This window comes from Zingiber officinale, chromosome 7B (assembly GCF_018446385.1).
Source record: "Zingiber officinale cultivar Zhangliang chromosome 7B, Zo_v1.1, whole genome shotgun sequence".
Taxonomy (NCBI): Eukaryota; Viridiplantae; Streptophyta; class Magnoliopsida; order Zingiberales; family Zingiberaceae; genus Zingiber; species Zingiber officinale.
In genome coordinates this window covers 68252736-68258052 of record NC_055999.1, presented here as the reverse complement: position 1 = coordinate 68258052, position 5317 = coordinate 68252736, and the positions used below count along the sequence as shown (strand labels likewise).

The 5317-nt window shown below is 38.8% G+C and overlaps 1 pseudogene; it reads left to right on the top strand.

The window, feature by feature from the left end:
- The first annotated feature begins 752 nt into the window (after positions 1-752).
- LOC122003803 lies at positions 753-3355 on the top strand (annotated as a pseudogene).
- The last annotated feature ends 1962 nt before the right edge of the window (positions 3356-5317 follow it).

Genomic DNA, 5317 nt, shown 5'->3' with positions numbered 1-5317 from the left:
AAGATGAAGCGTCGATCAAATATCAAAGTGATGTGTATCTTTGATAATTTGGAAAAGCAAAAGGCCATTTTGATTTTTACCAAATTTTAAATTTTCAATTGATACTAAAATTTATCCGCGAAACCACTTGAATTATTTTTTTGTAAAATCATAATGTTTTATTAATTATATATTTTACATTTTATCTCGGGACTATAGTAGCGAGTTACGGCGTACTATATAAATTTTTTCTTTAATGGGAACTATAGTAGTTAGTTATGGCGTACTATATAAATGTTTTCGGTCGGACGGTAAATATAAAAATATTAACCATTTGAATGAATCTTCACGAGTATTTTTAAATTTATTTTGATCATTGATATAAAATTTATATGAAGTCGGATCAGTTGCAAGGATTTTTCTTTTAATAGGATAATAAATTTAAGAACATAGATCATTTGAGATTTATTTTGATGGTCGATAAAAAATTTGTACGAATTCAAATCGATCATCTTTTGATCAGTTGAATACTGTATTAAAAATAATAAAAATAAATAATAAAAAGATAAAGTTATGGGTTTTAAACGAATTCTCCAACAGAATTAAATTGTTTTAACGTCTAATACTAATGCTGGATCTCTTCTCCTCTCCTCTGGCATTCATCGGCACCTATTGTTCGTAAGTTCAACCATCAAGCTATTTAAGGTATTTTGCAAAATCACCCACAACTATAAATTCACCATTCCTTTCCTTCTGTTGCTTAATTCAACCGCATGGCGCTTTCTTCTTCTTCTTCCTCTCTCTTCCTCCTCCTCCTCCTCTTCTCTCTTCTCCTTCTCTTCCCGTCCCACTCCTCCGGCCATGAAGCAGCCTCCGCGCAGCAGCAGGCCGACCGTGTCTCCCATCTCCCCGGCCAGCCGCCGGTGACCTTCCGCCAATTCGCCGGCTACGTCACCGTCAACGAGACTCACGGCCGCGCCCTCTTCTACTGGTTCTTCGAAGCCACTCACGACGCCCACAACAAGCCCCTCCTCCTCTGGCTCAACGGAGGTACTTCCTCATCTATTTACCTTCTCTTCGATCAATCACTGTCACGGTTGCTAATCTCTCACGCCATTACTCAAAGAAAAACAAAGCAATTAATCATTTGACAGTTTAAATCACATCAACAAACATAGCACTCCAGTCAATCATTGCACAGTTTGCTCCTTTCTCTTTCTTTCCCAGTTCAGACATTCAATATTCAGAGGTTTATAGGTGAACTCACTCAGCAACTAATTCTGCTTCTTCACATTCATGACACAAAACAAGGCCTTTGACATTGAGTATTAATTACTGGATTATTATCTCATCCTTGGTCAAAATTATATATATATATATATATATATCCTCCTTGGATCTGCTTTCTCTTGATTTCATCATAAGCAAAGCTTCTTGTTTGACCAGCTTTGGTCAAATACTTTGTTTGCATGGCTGAATTAAGCTCTGGTGAAAGTACCTAATGGCCATGGAAGTATCTGAAGCTACTGGTAGATGTGTTTGTGTTGATGGAGTGCTCTGCTTAGCCATGTTTTCATGGAGTGTGCCTCACTAAAGTGATCTCTTTTGTTGTTTTTTTTTGTCAGTAAAGAAGGTTACAAATTTCTTGTTTTCAGTCTTTACTTAGCATTGTTTGTGTCTAGGGCCTGGCTGTTCTTCCATAGGGTATGGGGAGGCAGAAGAATTGGGGCCTTTCTTGATCCAAAAGGGCGTCCCGGAACTCGGACTCAATAACCATTCATGGAACAAAGGCAAGCCTTGTCAGTTAACATCTTGGTGAAGTCTGAACATTTCTGATAGTTATCTGATTGCAGAGGCCAATTTGCTGTTTCTGGAGTCGCCGGTAGGAGTGGGGTTTTCATATACTAATACAAGCTCTAACTTGAACAAACTAGGAGACACGATCAATGGTAAGTTTCATAGCTTGATGGAGGCATTTGGATCAAAAATAAGTTTCATAACTCGATTGTTTTCTGATTACCAAATTGTAGCTGAAGATGCCTACATCTTTCTTGTGAATTGGTTTAAGAGGTTTCCACGATTCAAGTCTCACGACTTCTATATTGCCGGGGAAAGTTATGCCGGTAAGTAAGTCACAGACTTACCTTGAATTCTTGAAAGTTAAATGACTTCTCTATGATTACGTGATAGGGCATTATGTGCCACAACTTTCGGAGAAGATTTTCGATGAGAATAAGATTGTTCCGGCCAAAAACTACATAAATTTCAAAGGTTTCATTGTAAGATCCATGCCCTCTCCTTCTGTTTACATGAATTAGTGGTATCGAAGCTAACAATGAGGTGAAACTATTGCTCTCTTAGATCGGGAATGCCTTGATGGATGATGAAACTGATCAGACTGGTATGATAGACTATGCATGGGATCATGTAGTGATATCCGATCGAGTTTACCATGATGTGAAGAACAATTGCAATTTCAGTAAAGAAAATGTCACCGATGCCTGTAGTAGTTCATTGGATGAGTATTTTGCAGTTTACAATATCATCGATATGTATAGCCTATATTCTCTAGAATGTGTAGATTCAAACTCCACCATGGCTTCAAATAGAAGGTCCTATTTTGTTGAAGGTGCTTCCCCTAAGATACTCTCTAGACATGTAAGTTCTTCCTTCATTTTAGAAAGTCTTCTTGTTCATCTATGAAATTAACTTTTAGTTTATCTTTTTTCTCCCCTCTCTTTCAGAGTTGATGGCATCGAAAGCCAGTCGGTTACGATCCATGTGTTCCGAATTACACCGAGAAATACTTTAACAGGCCAGATGTGCAAGAAGCTCTACATGCCAATGCCACTAAGATTGGCTACACTTGGACTCATTGCAGGTAAAAACACAGGCAATTGGCAAAATACAGTGTTCTTGTCGTCTAATTGACACCATTTGAGCTCGTGCAGCGATGCGATCTCCAAGTGGAATGATGCACCTTCCTCTGTGCTCCCGGTGATCCGCAAGCTCATCGATGGCGGCATTCGAGTGTGGGTTTTCAGGTGAGAATTGCAAGGACTAGCAATTACTGAACTAGACCATGAACTGTGAGTTTCATATCTGAATTGTGTGTTGCAGTGGAGATACTGATGGAAGAATACCGGTGACCTCCACAAGACTGACACTGAACAAACTTGGCCTGAAAACTATTCAGGAATGGAAGCCATGGTATGACAGAATGCAGGTCGGCGGGTGGACCATCATCTTCGAGGGGCTAACGTTTGTGACGGTGCGTGGTGCCGGCCACCAAGTGCCTACATTTGCTCCCAGGCAAGCGCAGCAGCTCATTCGGCACTTCTTGGCAGATCAGCAATTGCCTTCTTCCCCTTTTTAGTACCGTAAGTGTTCTTGGCTGGCCTTCTTCACGGAAGCTTATGGCAGTCGGAAGATTCAACTGTAAAGGGGTTAAATAAGGAAGCGAAAGTCAATAGATTTAAGAGTCTTCAATTTAATGCAATAAAAATGTTGAATTACTGTCAAATGATTGAAATGAAATATCGGAAAATAAATTCCACATGATTGTTGGAAATGACAAATTTGCAGTCAGCATCAGCTTGCTTTTTTAGTTGGCTATTTAAGTAAAAATCTTCATAATTATAAGGGGAGATATTAAGTCCATGATTATAAAATATTTAGAACGTTATGAGTACGGTTTTTATCCTACATACACATCTTCATTTATAGTTTTTAAGATTAAAAGTCATTTTGTGATATCAGAATATTATAGATCCACATTCAGAAAGAGATAAAATCATGATTTGAAGTGAATATATTATATAGAAAGACATACTATGTATGTGTGAAAGCTATAAATAAGGTGGTAGGTGATTTCGATAAGGATTATGGTGATGTCCCTAGAGTATTTTGTGAGCTAAAATATAGAGACATAGATACATACGTTGCATTGAAAAAAAATGATGATAAATTTCAACATTATTTTTGGGCTTTTGGTGTATATGGAAGAGTTTTTTAAACATATTTTTGAAAATATTAAAATTGATGCAACACACCTGAGGGGCAAATATCCTGGTGTATTATCAATAGCCATAGCAGTAGATAGTAATGAAAATCTTCTTCCAGTAAAGCTATTAAATCATGGAATATTAAATATAACAATTGATGAGGTTGAGTGTGATGCTGCATGAGATTGATTTTTAAATCATTTAAAGATATTTCTGTTAGTGCAGAAAGCACCAGACGATCGAACCTAAATTTTAATTACGATAAAGGGTTCAAAGTTAAGTTATCTTGTGATCAAACAAGTTGAACTAAGTATGCAAGAAAGTCCTAAGTGATCTTAGGTAAAGAAAAGTCATAGCTGCGGTTAGGCAACAAAGTCTTGGTCCAGGGGATTGGGCAAAGTCTTGACGGGTCGAGGATTTTGGGCGAAATTCTATAGTCGAGGACTCTAGGTGAAAATCCTAGGGGTCGCGGACACCAGGTGGAAGATTGGAGGGATTGTGGAGTTGACGTCCACATGAAGTTCTGAAGTCTCGGACGCTGAGCAGAAGTCTAATCGGTCTGGAGGACCCGTCTGACAAAAGATAAACTTTCCTGAGAGAAGTAGGTGAGGACGCGTTCCTTGTTGAGGAAACAATAGGTGTCGATTCGACCTAGAGTTTCTGAAAAATCCGAAAGTCAGAACCGGACAATCCAGAGACTGTCAAATAATTTATTATTCATATTTTATTGTACTAATTTCTTTGTTCAGGGTAGGTTTGGTATTTTGAACTAATGTATCTTGTAGGGAGTGAAAAGCACATAAAAGGCTCGGATGAATAGTGTTTAAGGTGCCTCCGGGGCTGTTGGAGGTGCCTCTGGAGGTTTGGATGAAAGTCCGTGCAGAGAGGCGCGAAGGTTCCATCCAAGAGCCTGAAGGTGCCTTGGAGCTAGGATAGAAGGTGTCTTCCATGAACTTGAAGGCGCCTTTGAAGGGATAAAGTTCACATACTGCAGAGGTTATCGAGTCCACAAATTTGAGGATAGAAATCTAAGCTGGAGGCGCCTTTAATAGGGTTGAAGGCGCCTTCAATAGCCCATAAAAGGAGACCACGAGCAGTGCAATGAACACATTTTGTCTTCGTGATCTTTCTCTTGCGCGTTGCTACAAAGATGATCCGACGAAGCCGTAACACTACTCTGACGATCGAAAGTTGTACTTTCATAATTCTACATTGTCGGTATAATTTTAAATTACTGTAATTAAGTTCTGTACTTGTAATTCTGTAATTTGTAATGTTTTTCCAAAATTATAGTGGTTGCCCAATGAAAGTGATCAACGATCGCGGGTCTTGGA